Here is a 20000-nt window from a genome sequence, read left to right on the forward strand (position 1 = left end):
CTCTCTCTGTCTTTTAAGGAGAATTCATTTTTAGAGTCCAGTCTTCAATAATTATTCAATGAAACCATTTGCCTGATGATTACTCTCCCCTCTTCTTTCTTTCTCTATATCAAATAAGGGAAAAGTTGTAATAATTGTTAATCCATTTATTTATTCCATACACAATTTGTAATGTACTTTCTCTCTCTCTCTCTCTCTCTCTCTCTCTCACTATTTTTTCCAGCTAATGAGACTCTCTCTTTCTCTCCCTCTCTATTTTTCCAGCTAATGAGAAATGTTAAGTCAATGTTTATCTAATTATATATTCAAGACAAGTTGCAGTATGATTAACCTCACACCCTGGTCTCTGTCTGTCTGTCCACATGAATTACAGAATTTACCTTCTTCGGTCTGTCAGCCCTTCTTCAGAATACTCATTTTTGGATTTTACTCAGGAATTCTCTCTTTACGGGTTATTTTACATGAGAGAGAGAGAGAGAGAGAGAGAGAGAGAGAGAGAGAGAGAGAGAGAGAGAGAGAGAGAGAGAGAGAGAGAAACCTGCAATTATAACGTGACGCATATACCGTTTGATATTTTAAGACCATACAACTTATTTCCAAACTGAATTAGTAAACGTTTATATCTCTTTGGCACTGTATGCAAGAAGTTCAGAGCTTCAGAAACGATAATACATTGAGCTGTTTTCCTAACAAAGGTTGGCAAGAAACATCCACAGCATTACAACAAAAATGATAATTTTTCTATATAATTCTGTTTCCCTTCTTACTTACAACTGAAAGAGTATAATGTGCAGAAGCCCCCAACAAAACTTGCATCTTCGTACATCTATTATTATTATTATTATTATTATTATTATTATTATTATTATTATTATTATTATTATTATTATTATTATTATTATTATTATTATTATACTCTCGGACTATTCTCATAAATCGAGGAATTGTCTAACACTGATTTGGAGCTTATTAAGAACAGCTGAAGCCTCATGACACAAATTCCAGAAAGGGGGCAAAATACTTCGCTAACATGGAATGTGTATGATAACAGATTTTCCGGGCGGGAACGAAAACACACAATTCTGTGAGGAACGAGAGCAGTTGCCTTTTTCTGTGCCTTTAAGAACATAAAGCCCTGCTTCTGGAAGAATTCTTTTATTGTCCAAAGTTCCCAAACCTCGTTTCCTGTCTACTTCCTTTTTAGAAGGATGATAGTTTACAACTTCCCATTAGTTACGGCAGCCATTCCAGCCAATGGTCTTGTGAGAAAGAAATCTAATTCAAGTATACGTCTTTCGAATGGGAGTTAGGGATTGCAACGGAAAGCTGTACGATGGGCTAATGCTTTTTTGGGCTGAGAGTTTTGGAAAATAGTCATTTCAAGTCATGGGCATAAATGTATGTTTTTGGGGACAACAAATACGTAGAATTTAGATTCATACAATATATATGGTCAGTTTTAGCGAAGTCTATAAACCTGCTTAAAGGTTATACTTCACTTCAGAAGCAAGAAGTGTCAATCCTTCGCATTGCTGCCTTACTGTGAGGTTAACGCATATCTGCTTGTGTTAAGGAGAGACATAACCTCGCCTATGTGTCTATGCCGGAGATGGTAGGGAAGTCTACCTCTCCTATATCGGTCCATGAAACCGGAAAAAAGATGGCCGAGCATATGCACTCTTGATTAATAAAATTCATAATTAGTATTTCAAGATGAGGTTGCTAGCCTCAAGCCTATTCTCCCGCGTGCTGAAATCCACTACAGTCGTCTGATTACCAGATACATAAACCTCCTTCTTAATACATTCACAAGCTTTGTGTTTGCTGAAGATCATCATCTATGCTGATCCGTCCTATCCAGGGAAGCGAACCCGATTATTCCGCTAAGTATACTATTGCCTTGTCTCTGCAAAACAAGTTCATAAACGCACGCCACACACAGTTATATCTCATTTTGTCATTAAGCCTACCGTCTACGAGCAAAAGAATTTAACAGGTGAAGATCTGGAGACTGTTATATAAAAAAAAAGCTGGATTCGCCGCACAAGCTAATCAGGCATTCCTTATGAAGTCAATTGTAACTAACTGAAATCCACTGATTGCTTTACGAGTGACCTTGTGGAAGAACAGACAGCCAAGCAAACAGCAGAAGCAACAAAACAAAGAAACAAACAAACACGGGAGAACACAATCTCCTCCCAACCTCATAGGTACAATCAAAATGCTAAGCAGAAAGTTTTCATGTTTTATGGAAATTGTTTTAGTCAGAAAGTAACTCTATTAATAATAATAAAAAAAATAACGGAGCGCGTTGTAATTAATTTTAGATTGTTGTTGAAATCTACATAATGAGTATTAATTAAAAAAGGAACAAAAAAGTGAGCGACACAGAAGCTTCACGAGATTCTCTTCCTAAGAGAATTAATATTTATGAAGTATTTGATTAAAAGTGTAGATATTCTTATGTGCAGCTTTTGTGCAAGTAAATATATTATATATATTATATATATATATATATATATATATATATATATATATATATATAATATATACATTATAACATTCCGTCAGCAAGATATATAGACTTCAGGAGGGTCCATGACACACATGTTGTTAAAAAGACCAAGTTTATTAACAGCAAAAAACGTTTCGCACTACTCAGTGCATCATCAGTCTGCGTAAAGCAAAATACACAATAAAATACATTATTAACATAAAAGGAATTCACAATGCAATTAAAATTTACAAGTTAAAACTGAGTAGTGCAAAACGTTTTTTGCTGTTAATAAACTTGGCCTTTTTAACAACATGTGTATCATGGACCCTCCTGAAGTCTATATATCTTGCTGACTGGAATATCATATCCATCCGAAGATGATACGACAACTTTTCTTCGTCCTTTTGTTTGCTTTCCGTCTCCGACTACGAGGAATTCGTCACTTCTCCCAACTACTGAAGCACCGATATCCAGCTGTTACTATATCGACTTCACGAAAACTGGAAAAGGCAACGCTAAGATTGGAAAAAGCCAAATGCGATCTGGATTTTCTTCAATATTGCCAATTAAATGATGTCGTCCCCAAATTTGTCCGATTCAAATTATACAAATCGTCTCTTTACAACACGGAGTTTTTTAAGGAAGCGCTCAGAACTCTACTGATGAAGGAAATTGACGCTAAGACTGTTGCCATCAAGAAATTGACTGTTACAGCTGAACAATTAAAACACCTATTGTATAACGACTTATCTCTTTTAGATCGCCTCTTGTACCAAAGAATGTTTTACAAATTTATTAATGATTTTATTTCGGATGTCTTTTTAAGACATTAAGGAAAACTTTTAAGTCTTGGTGCTGTTATTCCTGATTTCCAACTAAGAAAGCACTGCCTTTTTAACTTATCTGATTAAATTTTATCGAAGAGAGGGGAATTTTTACTATCTTTTGGTTTGGACTTTAGTCTGCCATCTTTTAGACCCAACTATGCCAGATTCTTTTTACCATTTGAGGTCATGTTCCAAAGACTTATGAAACTTGATGTTAATAAAAATATTGGTAATCTCCAACAGAAAATCTCAAATTTAGTTCACAAAACTTATAGTAATTTAGAAACTAACTGGACTCCTTTATTTAGACAAACTGATCTGAGTATACTCTTAAACTTGCAAAAAACGCGAGGACATTGTAATTTGTAAGCCCGATAAAGGCAAAGGTGTTGTGATTATGAATAAAAACGATTATGTGGAAAAAATGGAAAATATTTCGTCTGATACCACCAAATTTAAAGCTCATGGTGAACCCACTTTTCTCGACATATACAAAAGGGAAGATAAAATCAATAGATTGTTAAGGAAAATCAAAAGTGAAAATATTATCAATGAGACTACATATCTACAACTATTTGTGACTGGCTCTTCTTTCAGTATTTTGTATGGCCAACCCAAAATTCACAAGCCTAATATACCTCTAAGACCCATTATGGCTCCCTATAATAGTCCTTCGTTCTCTATCTTCAAATTTTTAGCCGGTTTACTTTCTGAATATAGTAGCAATGAATTTTCTTTAAAAAATGGGTACGAATTCCAACAGCAAATTACCAACCAAAATGGAGACTATTACATGGTAAGTTTTAATGTAGAGTCTCTTTTCACTAATGTCCCACTTCATGAAACTATCAATATTATTCTAGATAAGGTTTTTATTAGCGAAGATACAGTTTTTCATGGTTTTAACAGATCAATCTTTAAACAACTACTTGAACTTGCAGTGCAAGATTCAATGTTCATTTTTAATAAGCAACTCTATTCGCAGGTCGATGGAATTGCCATGTGGTCGCTTCTGGGCCCCATTTTTGCTAACTTTTTTATGGCTGACCTTGAAACGAAATTTTTAAACCAGTGTAATCACAATTTTAAACCGTCTTTTTATCGTAGATATGTTGATAACACTTTTGTTTTGTTCCAGCACTCTTGGCAATGTTCTTTATTTTTAGAATATATTAATCAACTCCATCCAAACATTCAATTTACCATGGAGGTAGAGAGCGGAGGTAGTCTTCCATTTTTAGATATTAATGTAACGAGACATAATTCCGAATTCATTGCTTCTGTTTATAGAAAGCGGACATATACGGGCTTAGCCAATAACTACTATAGCTCTTGTCACTATTCTTTCAAACTTAATACCATCTGCACCTTGGTTCATAGAGATCTAAAATATTCTTCAACTTTGCAAATATTTCACAAAGAAATAGTCTTTTTATTCAAACTTTTCAAGATAAACTCATAACCATATGATATAGTTCATAAAATCAACAATAAGTTATTAACACAATTTTTACAACCTCCAACTGTCAACTTTGATGTTCCCAAAAAATTATTCTATGCCTTAATCCCGTATATGTCTGACTCTAAATTCTCCTTAAATCTCATACGAATAATTCAACAAATCCCCTCTCTTAACGTCAAACTTATCTCCAACAACCCATGTACAATAGGATCATTTTTTAATTTCAAAGATCGCCTGCAGTCCTACATGCGATCCAATATGGTTTATAAATACAAATGCTCTGGATGTCCGGGCTCTTACGTTGGATCGACGCTTAGGTTACTGCGGGTCAGATATTGCAGCCATTTGGGTTTTAGCTTTCGGAATGGCTAAAGAATCAAGCAGCCAGAATTTTCTAATATTAGAAATCATGCCGCATTATGTAAAACCGAATTCCTGAAACAACACTTCTCAATAATTGGTTGTGTAAGGGACCCAGACCACTTAACAACTTTAGAATCACTATATATTAAAAGACTGGTTCCCTATCTCAATAGTAATACTTCCTCAGCAACTTTGTATCTGGCATAGTTGTCGTCTGGCCTTGGACGCCATTGCATGTCTTTCCCTCTTCTCTCCTGCTTATGGACGGTTGGTGTTTTGGTAGTCTCTTTTTTTTCTGTTTTATGTGATTTTTATGCTTTTACTTTTTCTTGTTTTAACTTGTAAATTTTAATTTCATTGTGAATTCCTTTTACGTTAATAAAGTATTTTATTGCGTCTTTTACTTTTCACAGACTGATGATGCACTGAGTAGTGCGAAACGTTTTTTGCTGTTAATAAACTTGGCCTTTTTAACAACATGTGTATTATGGACCCTCCTGAAGTCTCTCTCTCTCTCTCTCTCTCTCTCTCTCTCTCTCTCTCTCTCTCTCTCTCTCTCTCTCTTTTCTATATATATATATATATATATATATATATATATATATATATATATACGTATATATAATTTGATAATATCTACCTACTTAATTAACTGGGGACAATGATACTATCAACATCAAATTATAAGGTAATCATACCATATATTTGTACACTTACTTGGATATCATGCCTTCCGATCTATGGCCCGGATGTCTTCAGGAGGCCAGGATGATTCCAGAATCGTCTGTTCATCCCAGGGAATACCTCGGAATTTCTGAAATGAGAAAACGTCGATGAAGAGCAAGCTTAATATCTTTTGATTATTCTACATTCGAAACTACTTGTCTTCATTTCAAGATTCAAGACATTATTGCTATTATCATATACTAGCACTTTTTTACCAATCCTTACTAAAAGCATATTCATCTGCTGCTTCATATAAGTGACTCGCTAGTGTTTTTTAACTATTATGTCATTGATGTTTACCCTATAGTATTCTTTTCCGTTTCACGGCAGAACTAGCTCCGTTTCAGGGAATCTCTTCTCACCCCCATCCCCTTCGAAGGGTAGGGAGAGTAGGATGAAACCCCATTATAAACCATATTAGGGGTCCCCACTATAACCCTGCCAAGTTTCATGCCCATCGGACCAGCCGTTTGGCCGTGTTTGAATGACAGACGGACGGACAGACATAATGCCCTTTATAGTATAGTAAAATTTCCATCTCGTAAACCCCCATACTTTCTTTGTGTGTGTGTGTGTGTGTGTGTGTGTGTGTGTGTCTTTCTTTGTTGAATGTACGTCTGTATACCTTCGCAACTACTTGTTTTTAGTTCAGGATTCGAGACATTATTCCTTTTATAAATTTCCAACTCATAAACCCCAATACTTTCTGTCTGTCTGTCTGTCCATCAGCCTCTCTTTCAACCACCCTTCTTTCTTCTTGTCTATCCGTAATAACAAGTAAAAAGATAATCCCACCATTATTGTCGGAAGATAGTCTTCCCCCCACCCCCGTTTTTTTTTATACGAACTGAAGCGGCCTAAACGTATGGGCGCTTTATCTTAAAAGGTAACCTATAAAGATAGGGTAGAGTCATCGTAGATCAAGTAAGCCCATGATGTGTCCAATATGTTCTGAGACGTTTATCGTTGTTACGTCTATGATGCCGATGTGAAGAAGTATTTTTTTTTAAAAGAAAGAGTTGAGGACAAGGAATTCAATAATAATAATAATAATAATAATAATAATAATAATAATAATAATAATAATAATAATAATAATAATAATAATATTGCAATGGATAAAAGAGTAAGAATAGTAATAATTTCGAAAATTGCAATAATTATTTATATGTAGAATACCAGTACCTAATAATAATAATAATAATAATAATAATAATAATAATAATAATAATAATAATAATAATAATAATAATAATATATCCACATCGCCACCCCTCATATACCTACTCGATGTAAAAAGGAAATAAAACGCAATTCCTCCTATTAATTTTGACAAGCTTTAATGCGGAGTATTTCGAAATCTAATCGTTCGTTTCGCAAAATTCCCTTGAAACGATTTCGCAAAATCGAGAATAACAAATAATTCCACGTCCACTGTCAGCTGAAAATGACTGGAAAAGATCGAACTTATGAAGACGCAACTGGATAACGACGTTAAGAGATTTTTCTCATTAATAAACAAGGTAATATAATTGGCGCAATGAAATCATATTGAATTATTCTGAACACAGCGATCGATGCACGAAATGATTTCAGTGTGTATTGTCAGGCTTCGATTTTTATAGCCAATCTTTCCTTTGAGAGATAGGTCTATTGATTTTTTTTTAATTAAGTCAGTGTTACGCCAGCACGGGCTCTTGTTCCAGAAGTCAGCCCGTAGTATCTCTTCTTTCGTGATGAAACAACCCCTTCCCATTCCTTCCTTCAATTTCACCTTCCTTGACCTGGGCTAGTAACGGGCACTAGGTTCCCATTCAGCAGTCCTCTGGTTTGAAAAAAAAATGAATAAAAAAATATATTATTAAAAAATTTATCCTTATTTTTAAGAGAGGTTGATTTTCAAATTATAAATCAATATCGAACCTTAATGAACATAATGAAATTCTAAGCTTGAGGATATTTCTGGATAAAGCATGAGTCATGCTTTGTATAAGCAAGATTTGTAAAAACAAATATTACTTCAACTTGCTTGTAACACTTTACAATGTCAGGAGAGAGCTGCAATGAGGAATAGTGAGGCCCAGGTGGCAACTTGAATAATATAAAAACTACGCATTTCAAGACTAAGAATAATTGTCACGTTAGAAGTTCTAAAGGGACAGAAACAATAACAACTATCACAAGAGATGTTAATTATCTGCGTTACACAATGCTTAGTGTTACAACGCAAAACGTTCACTCTTCTCTGCTCATATTTGTTTAAATTCTAACATTCAAAAAGACAACAAAAAACGCAACGATAAAGGCAATTGTTTGTAAAACAGAGAGTTTACAATAAACAAGCTTTTAAGCCAAAACAAACAAGCCATCAACATAATTGTGCATACTCTTGCGTCCACCTTTCCCATGAAGCAAATATTCTCTCTCTCTCTCTCTCTCTCTCTCTCTCTCTCTCTCTCTCTCTCTCTCTCTCTCTCTCTCTCATCTTTGACCAGGAGAACACATCAAAGACTAAAGGGTAACGACCCATTCACAATGGGGAAGAAGAATGATCTATAAAACGTATCGGTGATGAAACGACGGAAAGATACGAAATCTAACAGAATAAAATACGAATAACAACAGTTTTTTTATTGCAGTGAGTTGTGAAGTGAATGACGGCTCAGAAAATACGAAGAAGTAACATACTAAATCGAGCGTTGCAATGTCTATTGGCAACGATTCAGAAATGTAAGACCATTTGTTTTCATTGCAACTTGAAGCCAAACCTCGACGATGCTTACTAATTTCGAAGGCCTCATCCCTCTCTTATATCCAGACTTGAGACCGGCTTGAATATGTAAATTCTCAGGTTAAAAGTCCACCAGAAAAGGCACCTGTGTTCATACTATGAAAATTGCAGGACGCCAAGGTAAAAGTAAATACATTTTCCTTTCTGAATGATTACTAATGGAAGCACAATTGTGGAAGACCAGTATTCGAGTATTATTCATTTATTTAAACGTGTAAATAAAGGTATAGCCGACGAAGGAAAGTGAAACACTGGAGTAGCTGTAGGATCTTTACTTAGCAGACTGACTCAGTCTGCTAAATAAAGGACGTTCAGTCGAAAGATCCTGTAGCTACTCCAATGTTTCACTTTCCTTCGTGGCTTATACCTTTATTTATGAATTTATCACGTTCCAAACTTTCGTGATTCAGTTATACTTAAACGTGTATTTATAAATTACCCCAGCTGAGAGAAGGGAGCAGAAAAGAAAAAAAAATATTAATTAGCATTGACGGATAAACCAGCAATATTATAGTTGCATGAGAAACTGCCTTCGCACTTACAAACGCTGCGGTCTCGAACGAGGGAAAAAAAAGACATTCGGCTTCGGGGAACCGGTCATTACGGTGAAACAATGTGTCGAAGTTGACGATCCGCAGAACAAATTCCAGCTGCATCCCGTCGTCTGGAATTGGAAATCCGCTGACCAGAATGACGCCCCAAATGAAGCCGTCTGGCCGTTCGGTTGAAAGCCCAGTGGAAAACCAACTTCCAAATCTTTTATGAAAACTCCCTTTAAAAGAATCTCGGCTCAACAAAGCTTTGCTAGAATTATTTCCGGGAATTAGAAGTTGGGAGAAAGAAAATAGACTGATAACAGTGAGGGAGTAAGTGGAGATTTTTAATCCTTTACCCTGGATGTAAGGATTTTTTAAAAACATATTCAACAGGCGTTTCGTGTTTTTTTAATATAATTTATTTTGTCTACCAGATACAAATCCCTGTCCTTATGTGGTGTATACTGAAATTGGAGCATAAACATAGGGTCAGTGACTTTAGCAATCAAGAAACCAGTAATCCCGATTATTTGCTTGGTGCAGAAATAATTCCTCTTTAGCTATGACATCAATGTTGCTATTTACATCAACGACTCTGCTTTATCAAACCTTTACTTAAAATGGTACTCCCTTAGTTGAAAAAGGAAGATCAGAAATATAAAGAACAAGATACAGGTGTATGAGAGAATAAAGAAAAAGAGTAATATCTAGAGGCTGAAGTTGTATGAAAGAAGAAGACGAAGAAGAATAAGAAGATGATGATGATGAAGAAGAAGAAGAGGAAAATAAAAGTAAAGGGAACAGCTAATTCAGGTAACGATGTTCAGAGCTCATATATAACTGGATGCCACAACATTTCTCGTTGATAATTGACCAAACGATCCAAATATAAAAGTATATCTTGTACATATTCTTTTGGTAATAACGTTCAAGCGTATTTTTTTTATGTATTGTGTCACAAACTTAACTATAAGTGTTACGGAATCCCTAGACATTTGACAATATGCGATGAGAACGTTGTTATGTTTTACTGAAGTAAGTTGCCAGAAAAACTATCTTTTGCAACTATCAAACCCGTTACGAAATTCTGATTACATTAGTCATTATCAAGTATTTCTATAACTTCTTTTCAATACAGATTTAGTACAATTATCATACGCAAGCATAATTATGCGCTAATAACTTTACAAATAAAATATAACCTCCACACACATATGGATTTAAGGAAAACGTATTTCATACATAAGAGATATACATAAACAAAATAGAGATATTTAACACAAGAGATATACACCAATGAAATAGACAAATTTAACGCAATCTCTTTACATGCATATCCATCAAAGGAAACAGTAAATACAATGTTTTAACGAAAACAGAGCTGGTAGGAAAGCAACTTTCACACACAAACAGAAATATGTTGAAATAACTTCAAAACAAAACGAATCCACTTTCTTCATGGAAGAAGATATACGCAACACTTCCTTGCATGATCTATATGCACGCAAGCAAGCGAGGACAGTGAAGCACAAACATAAATATCTTTTGGCAAAGAATCTTATTCAGTCCAACGAAGCGCAAAGACGTAACATAGGTTAAATTCCACGATAAAAAAAGAAAAAAAAGGAGAAGAGGGACTTAACTCAGAGATATGACCTGACGTGCCTTGTGACATCTTCTGGTACACTGACACTAATCTGAACGTCGACGTTGGAGTAAATAGGTTTTGTAACTGACAGGTGTTACTTTACTGTTCATACACACCGGTGTGTGTTTTCCCTTCTCGTATTTCTTTCAGAATTAATGTTTAAATTAGTTTTCCTTGTGTTCAACGAACCAGTGTTGTAGTTTTTAGTTTATATGGTGTTTTTTTTTTTTAACGTTGGTGGAACCAGTGGTTATTCAGCAACGGGACCAACGGCTTTACGTGACTTCCGAACCACGTCGAGAGTGAACTTCTATCACCAGAAATACAGATCTCTAACTCCTCAATGAAATGCCAGAGAATTGAACTCGCGGCCACCGAGGTGGCACGCCAACACCATACCGACCATGCCACTGTGCCGCTTTTGTATTTTTCAGCAACTGGTGGGATAAAATAAGGATACGATGCTGGTATCACTGAAACAGTCACAGTAAATAGCATTAGTAGTATGAGTAACGGTAGTGTAAAGACCGGCCTTGATATTAGAAGGACCACACGAAAATCAATTATACTTTCCGTTGTCTGAAAGCAATTATAACGCCACATCAAAAGAGACAAAGATAAAAGGTTTTGAACCATTTCTGATAAACAAAATACAGGTCACCAATCCTATTGAGAATTTTTAAAACCATACCAGGAGAGAGAGAGAGAGAGAGAGAGAGAGAGAGAGAGAGAGAGAGTATTTATTTGGCAGGCAGCATAATAACCACCACGAGAGAGAGAGAGAGAGAGAGAGAGAGAGAGAGAGAGAGAGAGAGAGAGACTCAAAATGAAATTTTACCAGCCGGGTCAAAGGCAAATTTTTCTTTTGTTGGCTTTGACGAGAGTTCTTTTGAATACGTGAAAGTGTAATCCGCGAGACTTGTACCGAATGTAATTGAAGCCCAGTTCCAGGTATTCTGTTTCTCTCGATTCTTGCAAAAGCAAGCCCCGCCCTACAGGTCTGGGCTGGAAAAGGGTATGAGGTTGTCCTTCCAAATACAGCGAATGAAATTTTCTTTTTAACATTTGAAAAGCTGAGAAATGATCACTGAAGGTTTCTTTACACTATGAATTCTCTTGCCTTATTGTGACCCACTACCACTGAATTTCAGACTCCTAATGTTAGTTAAAAGTCTTAGTTTAACTGTCTAAACGTCTTGTTCAAGCCACCCAGCCATTTTATAATTATATATATATATATATATATATATATATATATATAGATATATATATACACATATACGTATATATGTATATGTCATTCGAGCTACAAATGTCCTTTAATATCTAATTCGCTCTACCTCGGAAATGATATCTTTTCATATATGTACCGAAGGAGAATTTTTAGTTGAAAATAATTTTGTCCTCCCCATGGGATCGAACCACCGTCCAGTGGACGGGAAACGATATCAGAAACGGACAGTGACGCTATCGATTCGGCCAGCAGAGAGGCTATAAGTTTATATCGATTCTGACCATTACAAATCACCGTCGATCTCGGGGTTTTCGTAATCAGAATCGATATGAAACCCCCTCAATCATGCTAGCCGATTCGAGCGTTTGACCAACGTAGCCTTGTTATGAATACTTATTGCATCACCGTGATTCATATAAATCATTTGAGCTACAAATGTCCTTTAATATCTAATTCGCTCTACCTCGGAATTGATATATTTTCATTTATGTACCGAAGGGGAATTTTTAGTTGATAATAATTTCGTCCCCCCATGGGATCTAACCACCGTCCAGTGGACGGGAAATGAAATCAGAGACGGACAGTGACACTATCGAGTCGGCCAGCAGAGAGGCTATAAGTTTATATCGATTCAGACCATTACAAATCACCGTCGATCTCGGTGTTTTCGTAATTAGAGTCGATATGAAACCCCCTCAACAATGCTAGCCGATTCGAGCATTTGACCAACGTAGCCTTGTTATGAATACTTATCACATCACCGTGATTCATATAAATCATTTGAGCAACAAATGTCCTTTAATATCTAATTCGCTCTACCTCGGAATTGATATATTTTCATATGTGTACCAAAGGGGAATTTTTAGTTGATAATAATTTCTTCCCCCCATGGGATCGAACCACCGTCCAGTGGACGGTACATATATGAAAATATATCAATTCCGAGGTAGAGCGAATTAGATATGAAAGGACATTTGTAGTTCGAATGATTTATATGAATCACGGTGATGTGATAAGTATTCATAACAAGGCTACATTGGTCAAACGCTCGAATCAGCTAGCTTGGTTGAGGGGGTTTCATATCGATTCTAATTACGAAAACACCGAGATCGACGGTGATTTGTAATGGTCATAATAGATATAAACTTATAGCCTCTCTGCTGGCCGACTCGATAGCGCCACTGTCCGTTTCTGATTTCGTTTCCCGTCCACTGGACGGTGGTTCGATCCCATGGGGGGGCGAAATCATTATCAATTAAAAATTCCCCTTTGGTACATATATGAAAATATATCAATGCCGAGGTAGAGCGAATTAGATATTAAAGGACATTTGTAGCTTGAATGATTTATATTAATCACGGTGATGTGATAAGTATTTATGTATATGTATGTATATATATATATATATATATATATATATATATATATATATATATATAATATATATATATATATATATATATAAAATAAATATATAAATAAAAAAATCCATATAAATATATATATAAATAAATCATATATATATATATATATATATATATATATATATATATCTAATAAAAGGAGCCCATAAAAAAACACCTTTTATTAGATGGAATTCTGTTGTTACAGAACACCTTTACCAGTCATATATATATATATATATATATATATATATATATATATATATATATATATATATATATATATATATATATATATATATATATATATATATATATATATAAATATTATATATATATATATTATATATATATATATATATATATATATTTCAAAAACTTTATAGAAAAACCAAGAGCTTTACACAAGAGTTGCTCGTAACCTTGAATGCTTTCTTTCACAGTTAAATAAAAACACAAATTCTTTAAAATTATTTATTCTTATGAAAGTTAAGATTACGAAATGGCATAGATACAACTCCGATGGCTGAAGTCCTGTTCCCAATCGCTAATCATAAATAGACAACTATTGCTTGTGGTGGAAAGACCTTCACTCATGGAAATTTTGAAAACCTATGGATTCTGAAAACAACAACAACAGACTATCATTATCGAGTCCAACAATATTTAATAAATTAAAGACTATCCTCATGAAAAAAATTGTGTATATCATTGACACTTAACACTGAAATTACCTAAATCAGCTGCGTGAAAGAACAAGAAATTGAATCAGTGTCTTCCACTAAACCACTGTCCTCCTTAACAATTAGCAACTGCCTAAAAATCAAAAGAGTAATTACACAAATGGTAATAACAAAGTTCCAATAAATATAACATTTTTTATAGATAGCAAAATAAACACAAGAATCCATAGAAAATTTACAGGTTCTGAAAGCGTGGTATTAATTAAGAAAAAATTAAAAACCCCCTAACCTAAGCTTTACCATACGCCACAAATCGTAGAAACAAATTACTGGGCAGGAAAGGTTCAACCATTGACTCCATAAGAAGTGTTGACGTTGGCTCAAAGACGACGACGGAAGAGGCAGAGACAGGTGGGTCGGCAAGAAACGTTACATAGTTAATGAAGATGCTTCTTCAATTATAAAAAGCATTCTCTTGCGAGGGAGTAGAGTTCACCAGTTATCTTCAAAACGTTATCCAGTGGTTCCAAGTTGGAACCTGAGCTTGAACTGCTTTTTCTGCTTCGTTGCGGGTCGAGGTAGACATTTTTTTCTCCTCCAAGAATCGCGAAATGCAAAGGCCGTCGTCCTTCCATAAAAAAAATCAAGGATGAGGAGGACGAACTGAAACAGGTAAAAGAGCCAGCAGAGCCATCTAGGTGTTGCGCAATCCTTTAAACTCCCATGTTCCTTTTAGAATTTGCTTAGTATGGCACGGGGGTTTAAAGGACTACTTTAATATGCAAATAAATAAATTTTCTATAAAATCTTAAACACTCCAAACAAGGGATTCAAATTCAAAGAATTTGAATAAATCAAATTAAGTAAATCAATAAAGTAACCCATAAACAAATCATACCTTATAAAATTTTGAAAAAAGCTTCAAATATTCAGTTCAACAAATTTAAACAATTAATTTTCATCTTTTAACATAAATTTAGTTTCTGTATACTCGCAAGGGCCGTTTTTCTTTGTGGTCTTTTCCCAAAGACTTTCTTCAGAGCTATCCTTATTTGAGTAGTATATCAGACTGTCATTATCCAAGGTAATAGTATTCGGTTTCAAGAGTGGAATTATTGACGACACATGTCTTCTTACCAATTCTCTGGAACCACCCTTAAGAAGTTCTACTTCAGTAACTTCATCTAATTCATTAATTTTAATTTTCTTTTTACACAGCCATCGGATAATTAGAAGGCTTCGTATTAGTTTCCTTAATCAGTACAATGTCTCCAATCTCAGGTTTTTTATGATCCATGGTTATAACGACTTTCTCATTAGTTGCTTGATATATCAAATTAGTTTAAAAACATTCAAAATTATATTTTTCAATCAAGTTACTTTTTCACTTTCAGGAGTTTTATGGTATTTATTTCTGATCTCATCTACAGGATTATCAATGCTCCATTCCAAGTCTTCTGAAAGTTGTAAATTTGGAATGATGTTAATGGAAGCCAAACTATATCCAGTATCAACATTTTCTGGTGTGATAGCCTCTGGTACATCAAGAGCATCTCTTAAGCTTTCCTTGAAAGCTATAGGACGTCTATTAATTAGGTGAACAGCTTGTTCAATAATAAATTCAAATTCCCTGTATTCTAAAACATAATTCTTGACAGCACTATGAATCAGTTTTTTACACATTTTAACACAAATTTCTACAAGGCCACCCAATTTTTTACATCCCTTTGGATATTGTTCAAACCTTAACCTTTTAATGTTATTTTCATCAAAGTAACTTTGAAGTTCAGGATCGTTCAAAAAGTCTGCTACAATATTCCCACCAGCAACCAATTGTGAACCAAGATCTGACAAAATCAACCTCTGGAATTCCATATTGAAAACAATGAAGTTGATGGGATCTCAAATATTCTTTTGTAGTTAAATAATCACAAATTTTCAAATTAATGGCCCTAGACCAAAGACAAGATAAACACAAAATCCAAACTTTGGAAGTTTTACCATGAATTTTTATATTGAAAGGTCCAAAATGATCAACAAACACATACCTAAATGGTATTGAGGGAGGATCTATCCTAAAATCTCTGTATGCGTTCTGATTTGTTTTTATCGTCCTAGCTGTAGCTTTCTTGCACAAAACACATTCCTTAATTACCTTTTTCACTGCAGAAAAATACTGAGGAATCCAAAACCTTTTACGCATTTCAGACAGTACTGCATACAAGCCAGAATGCAACATTTTTTCATGCAAATCTTCTATGATAAGCTTAGTTAACCTACTTTTCTTATGCAATAGGATAGGAAAGTGCACGAGTTTATTAGGTTTCCACTTACCCACTTTACTTCTAACCCTTAAAATTGAACAGTTATCTCTATAAACATTAAGTTGCAAAACGATATTTGGAATATCTCTGACATTCTTACGGTTACCTTCAAAATAACGACAAACTTCTGGGTAGCAAATGCTCTGTTCTTTTTGAATAACAATGTTAAAAGCTTTCAAATAAAGATTGGGTCTTGAGTCTGAGCTTAAATTCTTTCTGGCTTTAATTCGCTCTTTCAAATTCCATATAAATTTTAGAACAAGCATATAAATCTTCATTAACTTTGAAAATTTGGACACTTCATTCAAATCAATTAAATGCTCGCTTTGAATTGAAAGGGAAACATTAGTTGTGTCAGAAGTATTTAGTGAGTAGTTTGTTACTTTCTGACCTGCCATAGGATTAGGAACTATTACATCAAAATTATCATTATTTCCATTTTCTTCACTAATTCCTGTTCTTAGAAATTTTGGCCCTGAAAAGTAATTAGTTCTTTTGAGTACCTTATAGGATATGCACCTAGTGATACAATCAGCTGGATTTAGTATTCCACTTATGAAACTAAACTTAACAGGGTGCTTATTACAAAGCCTCTGAAGGAGCTCTAACCTGTTCAATATAAATACACTTTTCTTGTTCATTTTATCCAGTGTATTAACGTACCCATTGATCCAACTTAAAGAAACCATACTATCGGTATACAAAACCAATTCTGTAATTTTAATGGGTGTTGGACATTGTGGGCCCGTTATCTCCTGACATAAATCAGTTAAGGTTTCTGTCCCCAAAACAACGGCTTGCAATTCTAGTGAAGGAATGCTTTTATTCTCTAATTGTCTGTTCAATAACCTATTTTTAGCAAGAACAAAGTTTACTTCTAGCGTCGAAATATCCTGGATAAAAACAGTGGTGCCATAAATAGATTTACTGCTGTCTGTAAAAGCTATTAGCCTGTATGAACTATTTCTTTCACCTACAAATCTTTGGATTTCAATTTCTGGCGTAGCATTTACTTGTTTACAAATATTATTCCATTCCTTTTGTTGCCTATAGGATAACTTTTTATCCCCAACTGAGAGACTTGTCAGTCTGTAGACTATGCATGAATAAGCGAGCTCTATTTAAAATAGGTCCATTAAAATTGTATGGATCAAAATTCAAAGCAATGCTTTTCAAAACCAACCTTTTATTATCAGCTTCTGGATCCAACTTCAGTTTACGAGTTGAAATCTTGTCTGTGATTCTATCCCAATTGAGTCCGAAGAGTTTTACTACTTTTGGAGTTTCCATTTCTAATTTATGATCAATATCACTTTGCAAGGTTTCATCATTAGTAACAAATTGCTGCAGAGTAAACTTATAAGGGTGAAAAATTTCATTCAATTTTTGGAAACCCCATCTTAATGATTCTTGATCATTAGCAGTAAATGCGCCATTATCCATGTATAATAATGAATAAATTAATTTCTTTAAGTTCCTCAATTCAATTGGGTCAACTCTTGCGTCCAGAATCAAAATTTTAAATAAGCCTACCATTAGTATTGTTGGGCTACATCGTAAACCAAAGCTAAGTCTGAGATTTCGATAAGCAATACAAGTAAAGTCTCCCATGTTAAGGTTTTTAAACCAGAAAAACAAAAGTTTGTTCTGATCAGCTTCCTCTAAAGCAATTTGTTGGAATGCCTTTTTCAAGTCAAAGCACATCAAATATTTATCAAATCTAATTTGAAACAAAGAAGTAGATATCTTCTGATTAAGACAAGGTCCAGCCCACATGGCTTGATTGTGACTTATAACAGGATTACTCTTTTGAACTATTTTCACATAAATTTGATAGGAAAACTATTCTACATTTAGTGGTGTCCCTATCTAAATTGAATATTCCCATATTAGGTAGGAAGCTATATTCAGGATGCTGAGAACAAAATGCTTCTAAATTTTCTATTTTTTCTATCAAACCTAGTTTTTCTTGTTCCTTAATATTTTCATCCATCAATTTAATTAAATTTCCCTGTTTGGACAGTTTCTTGTGTGTAGCTTCCAATATTTTCTTAGACAAGTTAACATTTTTTCCTAATAAATGCGAAACTCTACCATTCCATAACAATGGCATTACTAATCTACCATCTTCATTCCTATGAGTGTTCCTAAGTAAAAACTTCACTAACTTCCGATTTACTTCAGTAGTTTCCTCATCTAGTCCTACACTTTCATGAAAATGATAAGAGTCTTGTTCAAGTATTTGAGAAGCAGCTCCTCTTTCTAATTCCTTATCATTAACTCCACCAATTTTGTCAAAAATGTTAAAGTTTTCCTCTTTAGGGTTTTCAAAGGTTATTACATTAGACCTAAAGCAATTAGTCATGGGAAAAAGACTTTCCAATACATTAAAACTTTCTTCATTAATTTGTTCATGAGGAAGTGACAAATGCGAAGCTACTATGGAATGAGATAAATACTTTAGATTAGCAAGCACACACTTTAAGTTTCCTGTTAATAAAACTCCATATTTTGTTTCATAATATATGGAAGGAGTATCTCTACCATATACAACAGAGTTTATCATAATGCAATATAAGGAATTGGAACCAAGAATAAAATCTACGTTAGAAATAGAGTCACTACCCGTCCTTAGAAAATTATCAAAAAGTTCATAACCCTCTTTCTGTAAGGATTGTACAATTAAACTTAAGCCAGGTAATTTCAAATTCAAGTTAATTTCGGGAACACAAATAGCTTCTATGTCATATGTGTCGTGTCCAAACTTTATCTTAACTTCTACTAATTTAGAATTATACTTCCTTGGGCCATTAAATCCATTAACAGTAACCTGCAGCTTATCCTTAACAATTCTGTTAAGCTGTCCCTCCAGAGCCCTTTCCGATATAAAGTTGGCTTGACTACCCGAGTCCATTAACCCTCTTACCTTCGTATTTCCAATGAGACATGAAAAGGTAGGCAACAAAGAGTCTATACCACCATTACTTTGGAGTGAGGCACCTGGAGAAATTACATTACTTTGAGTAGTTTTCTTTGTTGCTGTATCCCTATGCTGCTTCTGCTTAGGTTTGGTATCAATGGGATTGGATACAGTCTCTTTCACTGAAGGATTAACAGAATCACAAGAACATAGAAATGAAAAATGCCAACCATAACATTTACTACATTTCCTTTTAAATTTAAACTTACAAAAATTTTCCCCATGTCCTAGATTTGCACATTTAATGCAAGCATTAAGAGCTTTTAATTTATCTACTTTTTCTTTTGGGTGATAATACCTAGTGCATTTATTAATGGGGTGCTTAGAAGAAATTACATTCTGACAAAGGGTACATGAAATAAAGGGATTAACGTTTTTCAACATCCTACCTTAATAGCTAAATTGGAGCTTTTGGGATTTAACCTATTCTTTGCTACCGAAGCTTCTTCCATAGGCTTAATAGCGGAACAAACATTCAAATAACGTTCATTACATTCAAATGAAATCCACAATTTGTACAGTTGTA

At 34.4% G+C, this 20000-nt stretch overlaps 1 long non-coding RNA gene across 1 annotated transcript in view; it reads right to left on the reverse strand.

The window, feature by feature from the left end:
* Positions 1–20000, reverse strand: part of LOC135203848 (uncharacterized) — a 125132-nt gene that overhangs the window by 12863 nt on the left and 92269 nt on the right. Inside the window, exon 2 of the long non-coding RNA XR_010312050.1 lies at positions 5867–5963. This is a non-coding gene — a long non-coding RNA (uncharacterized LOC135203848). The remainder of the gene's footprint in view (positions 1–5866; positions 5964–20000) is intronic.

Source organism: Macrobrachium nipponense, chromosome 44 (assembly GCF_015104395.2).
Source record: "Macrobrachium nipponense isolate FS-2020 chromosome 44, ASM1510439v2, whole genome shotgun sequence".
Classification (NCBI taxonomy): Eukaryota; Metazoa; Arthropoda; class Malacostraca; order Decapoda; family Palaemonidae; genus Macrobrachium; species Macrobrachium nipponense.